The sequence below is a fragment of the Petromyzon marinus genome (assembly GCF_048934315.1).
Source record: "Petromyzon marinus isolate PM22_M1 ecotype Great Lakes invasive population chromosome 68 unlocalized genomic scaffold, UKy_Petmar_22M1.pri1.0 chr68_unloc.1, whole genome shotgun sequence".
Lineage (NCBI taxonomy): Eukaryota > Metazoa > Chordata > Hyperoartia > Petromyzontiformes > Petromyzontidae > Petromyzon > Petromyzon marinus.
The window spans coordinates 2909571-2923221 of record NW_027422597.1 but is presented as its reverse complement, the minus strand read 5'-3'; positions in this window follow the sequence as shown (position 1 = coordinate 2923221).

Genomic DNA, 13651 nt, shown 5'->3' with positions numbered 1-13651 from the left:
GCTGCTCCGTCAGGTCCAGACTAACGACCCCTAACGTCTCGCCCCCCCTTGCTACCCCGATCCCCCCCCCCTTTTTATCCTACCTACAACAAAGGAATATTTGCTCTTTCCGACCCTTGGGCTCCCGTCCAATCAGGGGCTCGAATTCTCCCGCCCTTTCGATGTCCGGATCCCAGCTCAGATGACGTCGCCGCAGTGATCTCACCGACGTCCGCTCTCTGTTCTCCCGCTACCAGTCCACTGACCCGTGCATGTGTGAGGCTCCACTCGCGGTGGTTCGATGGCCCTTGCCGCGACCATGCAACTTTAATATCAGGTCGCTGATATTATATATACACTCCTGTGTGTCTCTGTGTAGTACTGTACACTATATATACACTTCTGTGTGTCTCTGTGTAGTACTGTACACTATATATACACTTCTGTGTGTCTCTGTGTAGTGTGGGGGCTACCGTCCCCCGCCATCACTGAATTGTCGGGCCCGCTGCTCACCGACTCCCCCGTTCCACTCACACCGCTACCCCCCGGCTGCTCCGTCAGGTCCAGACTAACGACCCCTAACGTCTCGCCCCCCCTTGCTACCCCGATCCCCCCCCCCTTTTTATCCTACCTACAACAAAGGAATATTTGCTCTTTCCGACCCTTGGGCTCCCGTCCAATCAGGGGCTCGAATTCTCCCGCCCTTTCGATGTCCGGATCCCAGCTCAGATGACGTCGCCGCAGTGATCTCACCGACGTCCGCTCTCTGTTCTCCCGCTACCAGTCCACTGACCCGTGCATGTGTGAGGCTCCACTCGCGGTGGTTCGATGGCCCTTGCCGCGACCATGCAACTTTAATATCAGGTCGCTGATATTATATATACACTCCTGTGTGTCTCTGTGTAGTACTGTACACTATATATACACTTCTGTGTGTCTCTGTGTAGTACTGTACACTATATATACACTTATGTGTGTCTCTGTGTAGTACTGTACACTATATATACACTTCTGTGTGTCTCTGTGTAGTACTGTACACTATATATACACTTCTGTGTGTCTCTGTGTAGTGTGGGGGCTACCGTCCCCCGCCATCACTGAATTGTCGGGCCCGCTGCTCACCGACTCCCCCGTTCCACTCACACCGCTACCCCCCGGCTGCTCCGTCAGGTCCAGACTAACGACCCCTAACGTCTCGCCCCCCCTTGCTACCCCGATCCCCCCCCCCTTTTTATCCTACCTACAACAAAGGAATATTTGCTCTTTCCGACCCTTGGGCTCCCGTCCAATCAGGGGCTCGAATTCTCCCGCCCTTTCGATGTCCGGATCCCAGCTCAGATGACGTCGCCGCAGTGATCTCACCGACGTCCGCTCTCTGTTCTCCCGCTACCAGTCCACTGACCCGTGCATGTGTGAGGCTCCACTCGCGGTGGTTCGATGGCCCTTGCCGCGACCATGCAACTTTAATATCAGGTCGCTGATATTATATATACACTCCTGTGTGTCTCTGTGTAGTACTGTACACTATATATACACTTCTGTGTGTCTCTGTGTAGTACTGTACACTATATATACACTTCTGTGTGTCTCTGTGTAGTACTGTACACTATATATACACTTCTGTGTGTCTCTGTGTAGTACTGTACACTATATATACACTTCTGTGTGTCTCTGTGTAGTGTGGGGGCTACCGTCCCCCGCCATCACTGAATTGTCGGGGCCGCTGCTCACCGACTCCCCCGTTCCACTCACACCGCTACCCCCCGGCTGCTCCGTCAGGTCCAGACTAACGACCCCTAACGTCTCGCCCCCCCTTGCTACCCCGATCCCCCCCCCCCCCTTTTTATCCTACCTACAACAAAGGAATATTTGTTCTTTCCGACCCTTGGGCTCCCGTCCAATCAGGGGCTCGGATTCTCCCGCCCTTTCGATGTCCGGATCCCAGCTCAGATGACGTCGCCGCAGTGATCTCACCGACGTCCGCTCTCTGTTCTCCCGCTACCAGTCCACTGACTCGTGCATGTGTGAGGCTCCACTCGCGGTGGTTCGATGGCCCTTGCCGCGACCATGCAACTTTAATATCAGGTCGCTGATATTATTTATACACTCCTGTGTGTCTCTGTGTAGTACTGTACACTATATATACACTCCTGTGTGTGTAGTACTGTACACTATATATACACTTCTGTGTGTGTAGTACTGTACACTATATATATACACTTCTGTGTGTGTAGTACTGTACACTATATATACACTCCTGTGTGTGTAGTACTGTACACTATATATACACTTCTGTGTGTGTAGTACTGTACACTATATATACACTTCTGTGTGTGTAGTACTGTACACTATATATACACTCCTGTGTGTCTCTGTGTAGTACTGTACACTATATATACACTTCTGTGTGTCTCTGTGTAGTACTGTACACTATATATACACTTCTGTGTGTCTCTGTGTAGTGTGGGGGCTACCGTCCCCCGCCATCACTGAATTGTCGGGCCCGCTGCTCACCGACTCCCCCGTTCCACTCACACCGCTACCCCCCGGCTGCTCCGTCAGGTCCAGACTAACGACCCCTAACGTCTCGCCCCCCCTTGCTACCCCGATCCCCCCCCCCTTTTTATCCTACCTACAACAAAGGAATATTTGCTCTTTCCGACCCTTGGGCTCCCGTCCAATCAGGGGCTCGAATTCTCCCGCCCTTTCGATGTCCGGATCCCAGCTCAGATGACGTCGCCGCAGTGATCTCACCGACGTCCGCTCTCTGTTCTCCCGCTACCAGTCCACTGACCCGTGCATGTGTGAGGCTCCACTCGCGGTGGTTCGATGGCCCTTGCCGCGACCATGCAACTTTAATATCAGGTCGCTGATATTATATATACACTCCTGTGTGTCTCTGTGTAGTACTGTACACTATATATACACTTCTGTGTGTCTCTGTGTAGTACTGTACACTATATATACACTTATGTGTGTCTCTGTGTAGTACTGTACACTATATATACACTTCTGTGTGTCTCTGTGTAGTACTGTACACTATATATACACTTCTGTGTGTCTCTGTGTAGTGTGGGGGCTACCGTCCCCCGCCATCACTGAATTGTCGGGCCCGCTGCTCACCGACTCCCCCGTTCCACTCACACCGCTACCCCCCGGCTGCTCCGTCAGGTCCAGACTAACGACCCCTAACGTCTCGCCCCCCCTTGCTACCCCGATCCCCCCCCCCTTTTTATCCTACCTACAACAAAGGAATATTTGCTCTTTCCGACCCTTGGGCTCCCGTCCAATCAGGGGCTCGGATTCTCCCGCCCTTTCGATGTCCGGATCCCAGCTCAGATGACGTCGCCGCAGTGATCTCACCGACGTCCGCTCTCTGTTCTCCCGCTACCAGTCCACTGACTCGTGCATGTGTGAGGCTCCACTCGCGGTGGTTCGATGGCCCTTGCCGCGACCATGCAACTTTAATATCAGGTCGCTGATATTATATATACACTCCTGTGTGTCTCTGTGTAGTACTGTACACTATATATACACTTCTGTGTGTCTCTGTGTAGTACTGTACACTATATATACACTTCTGTGTGTCTCTGTGTAGTGTGGGGGCTACCGTCCCCCGCCATCACTGAATTGTCGGGCCCGCTGCTCACCGACTCCCCCGTTCCACTCACACCGCTACCCCCCGGCTGCTCCGTCAGGTCCAGACTAACGACCCCTAACGTCTCGCCCCCCCTTGCTACCCCGATCCCCCCCCCCTTTTTATCCTACCTACAACAAAGGAATATTTGCTCTTTCCGACCCTTGGGCTCCCGTCCAATCAGGGGCTCGAATTCTCCCGCCCTTTCGATGTCCGGATCCCAGCTCAGATGACGTCGCCGCAGTGATCTCACCGACGTCCGCTCTCTGTTCTCCCGCTACCAGTCCACTGACCCGTGCATGTGTGAGGCTCCACTCGCGGTGGTTCGATGGCCCTTGCCGCGACCATGCAACTTTAATATCAGGTCGCTGATATTATATATACACTCCTGTGTGTCTCTGTGTAGTACTGTACACTATATATACACTTCTGTGTGTCTCTGTGTAGTACTGTACACTATATATACACTTATGTGTGTCTCTGTGTAGTACTGTACACTATATATACACTTCTGTGTGTCTCTGTGTAGTACTGTACACTATATATACACTTCTGTGTGTCTCTGTGTAGTGTGGGGGCTACCGTCCCCCGCCATCACTGAATTGTCGGGCCCGCTGCTCACCGACTCCCCCGTTCCACTCACACCGCTACCCCCCGGCTGCTCCGTCAGGTCCAGACTAACGACCCCTAACGTCTCGCCCCCCCTTGCTACCCCGATCCCCCCCCCCTTTTTATCCTACCTACAACAAAGGAATATTTGCTCTTTCCGACCCTTGGGCTCCCGTCCAATCAGGGGCTCGAATTCTCCCGCCCTTTCGATGTCCGGATCCCAGCTCAGATGACGTCGCCGCAGTGATCTCACCGACGTCCGCTCTCTGTTCTCCCGCTACCAGTCCACTGACCCGTGCATGTGTGAGGCTCCACTCGCGGTGGTTCGATGGCCCTTGCCGCGACCATGCAACTTTAATATCAGGTCGCTGATATTATATATACACTCCTGTGTGTCTCTGTGTAGTACTGTACACTATATATACACTTCTGTGTGTCTCTGTGTAGTACTGTACACTATATATACACTTCTGTGTGTCTCTGTGTAGTACTGTACACTATATATACACTTCTGTGTGTCTCTGTGTAGTACTGTACACTATATATACACTTCTGTGTGTCTCTGTGTAGTGTGGGGGCTACCGTCCCCCGCCATCACTGAATTGTCGGGGCCGCTGCTCACCGACTCCCCCGTTCCACTCACACCGCTACCCCCCGGCTGCTCCGTCAGGTCCAGACTAACGACCCCTAACGTCTCGCCCCCCCTTGCTACCCCGATCCCCCCCCCCCCCTTTTTATCCTACCTACAACAAAGGAATATTTGTTCTTTCCGACCCTTGGGCTCCCGTCCAATCAGGGGCTCGGATTCTCCCGCCCTTTCGATGTCCGGATCCCAGCTCAGATGACGTCGCCGCAGTGATCTCACCGACGTCCGCTCTCTGTTCTCCCGCTACCAGTCCACTGACTCGTGCATGTGTGAGGCTCCACTCGCGGTGGTTCGATGGCCCTTGCCGCGACCATGCAACTTTAATATCAGGTCGCTGATATTATTTATACACTCCTGTGTGTCTCTGTGTAGTACTGTACACTATATATACACTCCTGTGTGTGTAGTACTGTACACTATATATACACTTCTGTGTGTGTAGTACTGTACACTATATATATACACTTCTGTGTGTGTAGTACTGTACACTATATATACACTCCTGTGTGTGTAGTACTGTACACTATATATACACTTCTGTGTGTGTAGTACTGTACACTATATATACACTTCTGTGTGTGTAGTACTGTACACTATATATACACTCCTGTGTGTCTCTGTGTAGTACTGTACACTATATATACACTTCTGTGTGTCTCTGTGTAGTACTGTACACTATATATACACTTCTGTGTGTCTCTGTGTAGTGTGGGGGCTACCGTCCCCCGCCATCACTGAATTGTCGGGCCCGCTGCTCACCGACTCCCCCGTTCCACTCACACCGCTACCCCCCGGCTGCTCCGTCAGGTCCAGACTAACGACCCCTAACGTCTCGCCCCCCCTTGCTACCCCGATCCCCCCCCCCTTTTTATCCTACCTACAACAAAGGAATATTTGCTCTTTCCGACCCTTGGGCTCCCGTCCAATCAGGGGCTCGAATTCTCCCGCCCTTTCGATGTCCGGATCCCAGCTCAGATGACGTCGCCGCAGTGATCTCACCGACGTCCGCTCTCTGTTCTCCCGCTACCAGTCCACTGACCCGTGCATGTGTGAGGCTCCACTCGCGGTGGTTCGATGGCCCTTGCCGCGACCATGCAACTTTAATATCAGGTCGCTGATATTATATATACACTCCTGTGTGTCTCTGTGTAGTACTGTACACTATATATACACTTCTGTGTGTCTCTGTGTAGTACTGTACACTATATATACACTTATGTGTGTCTCTGTGTAGTACTGTACACTATATATACACTTCTGTGTGTCTCTGTGTAGTACTGTACACTATATATACACTTCTGTGTGTCTCTGTGTAGTGTGGGGGCTACCGTCCCCCGCCATCACTGAATTGTCGGGCCCGCTGCTCACCGACTCCCCCGTTCCACTCACACCGCTACCCCCCGGCTGCTCCGTCAGGTCCAGACTAACGACCCCTAACGTCTCGCCCCCCCTTGCTACCCCGATCCCCCCCCCCTTTTTATCCTACCTACAACAAAGGAATATTTGCTCTTTCCGACCCTTGGGCTCCCGTCCAATCAGGGGCTCGGATTCTCCCGCCCTTTCGATGTCCGGATCCCAGCTCAGATGACGTCGCCGCAGTGATCTCACCGACGTCCGCTCTCTGTTCTCCCGCTACCAGTCCACTGACTCGTGCATGTGTGAGGCTCCACTCGCGGTGGTTCGATGGCCCTTGCCGCGACCATGCAACTTTAATATCAGGTCGCTGATATTATTTATACACTCCTGTGTGTCTCTGTGTAGTACTGTACACTATATATATACACTCCTGTGTGTGTAGTACTGTACACTACATATACACTTCTGTGTGTGTAGTACTGTACACTATATATACACTTCTGTGTGTGTAGTACTGTACACTATATATACACTCCTGTGTGTGTAGTACTGTACACTATATATACACTTCTGTGTGTGTAGTACTGTACACTATATATATACACTTCTGTGTGTGTAGTACTGTACACTATATATACACTTCTGTGTGTCTCTGTGTAGTACTGTACACTATATATACACTTCTGTGTGTCTCTGTGTAGTGTGGGGGCTACCGTCCCCGCCATCACTGAATTGTCGGGGCCGCTGCTCACCGACTACCCCGTTCCACTCACACCGCTACCCCCCGGCTGCTCCGTCAGGTCCAGACTAACGACCCCTAACGTCTCGCCCCCCCTTGCTACCCCGATCCCCCCCCCCCCTTTTTATCCTACCTACAACAAAGGAATATTTGCTCTTTCCGACCCTTGGGCTCCCGTCCAATCAGGGGCTCGAATTCTCCCGCCCTTTCGATGTCCGGATCCCAGCTCAGATGACGTCGCCGCAGTGATCTCACCGACGTCCGCTCTCTGTTCTCCCGCTACCAGTCCACTGACCCGTGCATGTGTGAGGCTCCACTCGCGGTGGTTCGATGGCCCTTGCCGCGACCATGCAACTTTAATATCAGGTCGCTGATATTATATATACACTCCTGTGTGTCTCTGTGTAGTACTGTACACTATATATACACTTCTGTGTGTCTCTGTGTAGTACTGTACACTATATATACACTTATGTGTGTCTCTGTGTAGTACTGTACACTATATATACACTTCTGTGTGTCTCTGTGTAGTACTGTACACTATATATACACTCCTGTGTGTCTCTGTGTAGTACTGTACACTATATATATACACTCCTGTGTGTGTAGTACTGTACACTACATATACACTTCTGTGTGTGTAGTACTGTACACTATATATACACTTCTGTGTGTGTAGTACTGTACACTATATATACACTCCTGTGTGTGTAGTACTGTACACTATATATACACTTCTGTGTGTGTAGTACTGTACACTATATATATACACTTCTGTGTGTGTAGTACTGTACACTATATATACACTCCTGTGTGTGTAGTACTGTACACTATATATACACTCCTGTGTGTCTCTGTGTAGTACTGTACACTATATATACACTTCTGTGTGTCTCTGTGTAGTACTGTACACTATATATACACTTCTGTGTGTCTCTGTGTAGTGTGGGGGCTACCGTCCCCCGCCATCACTGAATTGTCGGGCCCGCTGCTCACCGACTCCCCCGTTCCACTCACACCGCTACCCCCCGGCTGCTCCGTCAGGTCCAGACTAACGACCCCTAACGTCTCGCCCCCCCTTGCTACCCCGATCCCCCCCCCCTTTTTATCCTACCTACAACAAAGGAATATTTGCTCTTTCCGACCCTTGGGCTCCCGTCCAATCAGGGGCTCGAATTCTCCCGCCCTTTCGATGTCCGGATCCCAGCTCAGATGACGTCGCCGCAGTGATCTCACCGACGTCCGCTCTCTGTTCTCCCGCTACCAGTCCACTGACCCGTGCATGTGTGAGGCTCCACTCGCGGTGGTTCGATGGCCCTTGCCGCGACCATGCAACTTTAATATCAGGTCGCTGATATTATATATACACTCCTGTGTGTCTCTGTGTAGTACTGTACACTATATATACACTTCTGTGTGTCTCTGTGTAGTACTGTACACTATATATACACTTATGTGTGTCTCTGTGTAGTACTGTACACTATATATACACTTCTGTGTGTCTCTGTGTAGTACTGTACACTATATATACACTCCTGTGTGTCTCTGTGTAGTACTGTACACTATATATATACACTCCTGTGTGTGTAGTACTGTACACTACATATACACTTCTGTGTGTGTAGTACTGTACACTATATATATACACTTCTGTGTGTGTAGTACTGTACACTATATATACACTCCTGTGTGTGTAGTACTGTACACTATATATACACTTCTGTGTGTGTAGTACTGTACACTATATATATACACTTCTGTGTGTGTAGTACTGTACACTATATATACACTCCTGTGTGTGTAGTACTGTACACTATATATACACTCCTGTGTGTCTCTGTGTAGTACTGTACACTATATATACACTTCTGTGTGTCTCTGTGTAGTACTGTACACTATATATACACTTCTGTGTGTCTCTGTGTAGTGTGGGGGCTACCGTCCCCCGCCATCACTGAATTGTCGGGCCCGCTGCTCACCGACTCCCCCGTTCCACTCACACCGCTACCCCCCGGCTGCTCCGTCAGGTCCAGACTAACGACCCCTAACGTCTCGCCCCCCCTTGCTACCCCGATCCCCCCCCCCTTTTTATCCTACCTACAACAAAGGAATATTTGCTCTTTCCGACCCTTGGGCTCCCGTCCAATCAGGGGCTCGAATTCTCCCGCCCTTTCGATGTCCGGATCCCAGCTCAGATGACGTCGCCGCAGTGATCTCACCGACGTCCGCTCTCTGTTCTCCCGCTACCAGTCCACTGACCCGTGCATGTGTGAGGCTCCACTCGCGGTGGTTCGATGGCCCTTGCCGCGACCATGCAACTTTAATATCAGGTCGCTGATATTATATATACACTCCTGTGTGTCTCTGTGTAGTACTGTACACTATATATACACTTCTGTGTGTCTCTGTGTAGTACTGTACACTATATATACACTTCTGTGTGTCTCTGTGTAGTGTGGGGGCTACCGTCCCCCGCCATCACTGAATTGTCGGGGCCGCTGCTCACCGACTACCCCGTTCCACTCACACCGCTACCCCCCGGCTGCTCCGTCAGGTCCAGACTAACGACCCCTAACGTCTCGCCCCCCCTTGCTACCCCGATCCCCCCCCCCCTTTTTATCCTACCTACAACAAAGGAATATTTGCTCTTTCCGACCCTTGGGCTCCCGTCCAATCAGGGGCTCGAATTCTCCCGCCCTTTCGATGTCCGGATCCCAGCTCAGATGACGTCGCCGCAGTGATCTCACCGACGTCCGCTCTCTGTTCTCCCGCTACCAGTCCACTGACCCGTGCATGTGTGAGGCTCCACTCGCGGTGGTTCGATGGCCCTTGCCGCGACCATGCAACTTTAATATCAGGTCGCTGATATTATATATACACTCCTGTGTGTCTCTGTGTAGTACTGTACACTATATATACACTTCTGTGTGTCTCTGTGTAGTACTGTACACTATATATACACTCCTGTGTGTCTCTGTGTAGTACTGTACACTATATATATACACTCCTGTGTGTGTAGTACTGTACACTACATATACACTTCTGTGTGTGTAGTACTGTACACTATATATACACTTCTGTGTGTGTAGTACTGTACACTATATATACACTCCTGTGTGTGTAGTACTGTACACTATATATACACTCCTGTGTGTGTAGTACTGTACACTATATATACACTTCTGTGTGTGTAGTACTGTACACTATATATATACACTTCTGTGTGTGTAGTACTGTACACTATATATACACTCCTGTGTGTGTAGTACTGTACACTATATATACACTCCTGTGTGTCTCTGTGTAGTACTGTACACTATATATACACTTCTGTGTGTCTCTGTGTAGTACTGTACACTATATATACACTTCTGTGTGTCTCTGTGTAGTGTGGGGGCTACCGTCCCCCGCCATCACTGAATTGTCGGGCCCGCTGCTCACCGACTCCCCCGTTCCACTCACACCGCTACCCCCCGGCTGCTCCGTCAGGTCCAGACTAACGACCCCTAACGTCTCGCCCCCCCTTGCTACCCCGATCCCCCCCCCCTTTTTATCCTACCTACAACAAAGGAATATTTGCTCTTTCCGACCCTTGGGCTCCCGTCCAATCAGGGGCTCGAATTCTCCCGCCCTTTCGATGTCCGGATCCCAGCTCAGATGACGTCGCCGCAGTGATCTCACCGACGTCCGCTCTCTGTTCTCCCGCTACCAGTCCACTGACCCGTGCATGTGTGAGGCTCCACTCGCGGTGGTTCGATGGCCCTTGCCGCGACCATGCAACTTTAATATCAGGTCGCTGATATTATATATACACTCCTGTGTGTCTCTGTGTAGTACTGTACACTATATATACACTTCTGTGTGTCTCTGTGTAGTACTGTACACTATATATACACTTATGTGTGTCTCTGTGTAGTACTGTACACTATATATACACTTCTGTGTGTCTCTGTGTAGTACTGTACACTATATATACACTCCTGTGTGTCTCTGTGTAGTACTGTACACTATATATATACACTCCTGTGTGTGTAGTACTGTACACTACATATACACTTCTGTGTGTGTAGTACTGTACACTATATATATACACTTCTGTGTGTGTAGTACTGTACACTATATATACACTCCTGTGTGTGTAGTACTGTACACTATATATACACTTCTGTGTGTGTAGTACTGTACACTATATATATACACTTCTGTGTGTGTAGTACTGTACACTATATATACACTCCTGTGTGTGTAGTACTGTACACTATATATACACTCCTGTGTGTCTCTGTGTAGTACTGTACACTATATATACACTTCTGTGTGTCTCTGTGTAGTACTGTACACTATATATACACTTCTGTGTGTCTCTGTGTAGTGTGGGGGCTACCGTCCCCCGCCATCACTGAATTGTCGGGCCCGCTGCTCACCGACTCCCCCGTTCCACTCACACCGCTACCCCCCGGCTGCTCCGTCAGGTCCAGACTAACGACCCCTAACGTCTCGCCCCCCCTTGCTACCCCGATCCCCCCCCCCTTTTTATCCTACCTACAACAAAGGAATATTTGCTCTTTCCGACCCTTGGGCTCCCGTCCAATCAGGGGCTCGAATTCTCCCGCCCTTTCGATGTCCGGATCCCAGCTCAGATGACGTCGCCGCAGTGATCTCACCGACGTCCGCTCTCTGTTCTCCCGCTACCAGTCCACTGACCCGTGCATGTGTGAGGCTCCACTCGCGGTGGTTCGATGGCCCTTGCCGCGACCATGCAACTTTAATATCAGGTCGCTGATATTATATATACACTCCTGTGTGTCTCTGTGTAGTACTGTACACTATATATACACTTCTGTGTGTCTCTGTGTAGTACTGTACACTATATATACACTTCTGTGTGTCTCTGTGTAGTGTGGGGGCTACCGTCCCCCGCCATCACTGAATTGTCGGGGCCGCTGCTCACCGACTACCCCGTTCCACTCACACCGCTACCCCCCGGCTGCTCCGTCAGGTCCAGACTAACGACCCCTAACGTCTCGCCCCCCCTTGCTACCCCGATCCCCCCCCCCCTTTTTATCCTACCTACAACAAAGGAATATTTGCTCTTTCCGACCCTTGGGCTCCCGTCCAATCAGGGGCTCGAATTCTCCCGCCCTTTCGATGTCCGGATCCCAGCTCAGATGACGTCGCCGCAGTGATCTCACCGACGTCCGCTCTCTGTTCTCCCGCTACCAGTCCACTGACCCGTGCATGTGTGAGGCTCCACTCGCGGTGGTTCGATGGCCCTTGCCGCGATCATGCAACTTTAATATCAGGTCGCTGATATTATATATACACTCCTGTGTGTCTCTGTGTAGTACTGTACACTATATATACACTTCTGTGTGTCTCTGTGTAGTACTGTACACTATATATACACTTCTGTGTGTCTCTGTGTAGTACTGTACACTATATATACACTTCTGTGTGTCTCTGTGTAGTGTGGGGGCTACCGTCCCCCGCCATCACTGAATTGTCGGGGCCGCTGCTCACCGACTCCCCCGTTCCACTCACACCGCTACCCCCCGGCTGCTCCGTCAGGTCCAGACTAACGACCCCTAACGTCTCGCCCCCCCTTGCTACCCCGATCCCCCCCCCCCTTTTTATCCTACCTACAACAAAGGAATATTTGTTCTTTCCGACCCTTGGGCTCCCGTCCAATCAGGGGCTCGGATTCTCCCGCCCTTTCGATGTCCGGATCCCAGCTCAGATGACGTCGCCGCAGTGATCTCACCGACGTCCGCTCTCTGTTCTCCCGCTACCAGTCCACTGACTCGTGCATGTGTGAGGCTCCACTCGCGGTGGTTCGATGGCCCTTGCCGCGACCATGCAACTTTAATATCAGGTCGCTGATATTATTTATACACTCCTGTGTGTCTCTGTGTAGTACTGTACACTATATATATACACTCCTGTGTGTGTAGTACTGTACACTACATATACACTTCTGTGTGTGTAGTACTGTACACTATATATACACTTCTGTGTGTGTAGTACTGTACACTATATATACACTCCTGTGTGTGTAGTACTGTACACTATATATACACTTCTGTGTGTGTAGTACTGTACACTATATATATACACTTCTGTGTGTGTAGTACTGTACACTATATATACACTCCTGTGTGTGTAGTACTGTACACTATATATACACTCCTGTGTGTCTCTGTGTAGTACTGTACACTATATATACACTTCTGTGTGTCTCTGTGTAGTACTGTACACTATATATACACTTCTGTGTGTCTCTGTGTAGTGTGGGGGCTACCGTCCCCCGCCATCACTGAATTGTCGGGCCCGCTGCTCACCGACTCCCCCGTTCCACTCACACCGCTACCCCCCGGCTGCTCCGTCAGGTCCAGACTAACGACCCCTAACGTCTCGCCCCCCCTTGCTACCCCGATCCCCCCCCCCTTTTTATCCTACCTACAACAAAGGAATATTTGCTCTTTCCGACCCTTGGGCTCCCGTCCAATCAGGGGCTCGAATTCTCCCGCCCTTTCGATGTCCGGATCCCAGCTCAGATGACGTCGCCGCAGTGATCTCACCGACGTCCGCTCTCTGTTCTCCCGCTACCAGTCCACTGACCCGTGCATGTGTGAGGCTCCACTCGCGGTGGTTCGATGGCCCTTGCCGCGACCATGCAACTTTAATA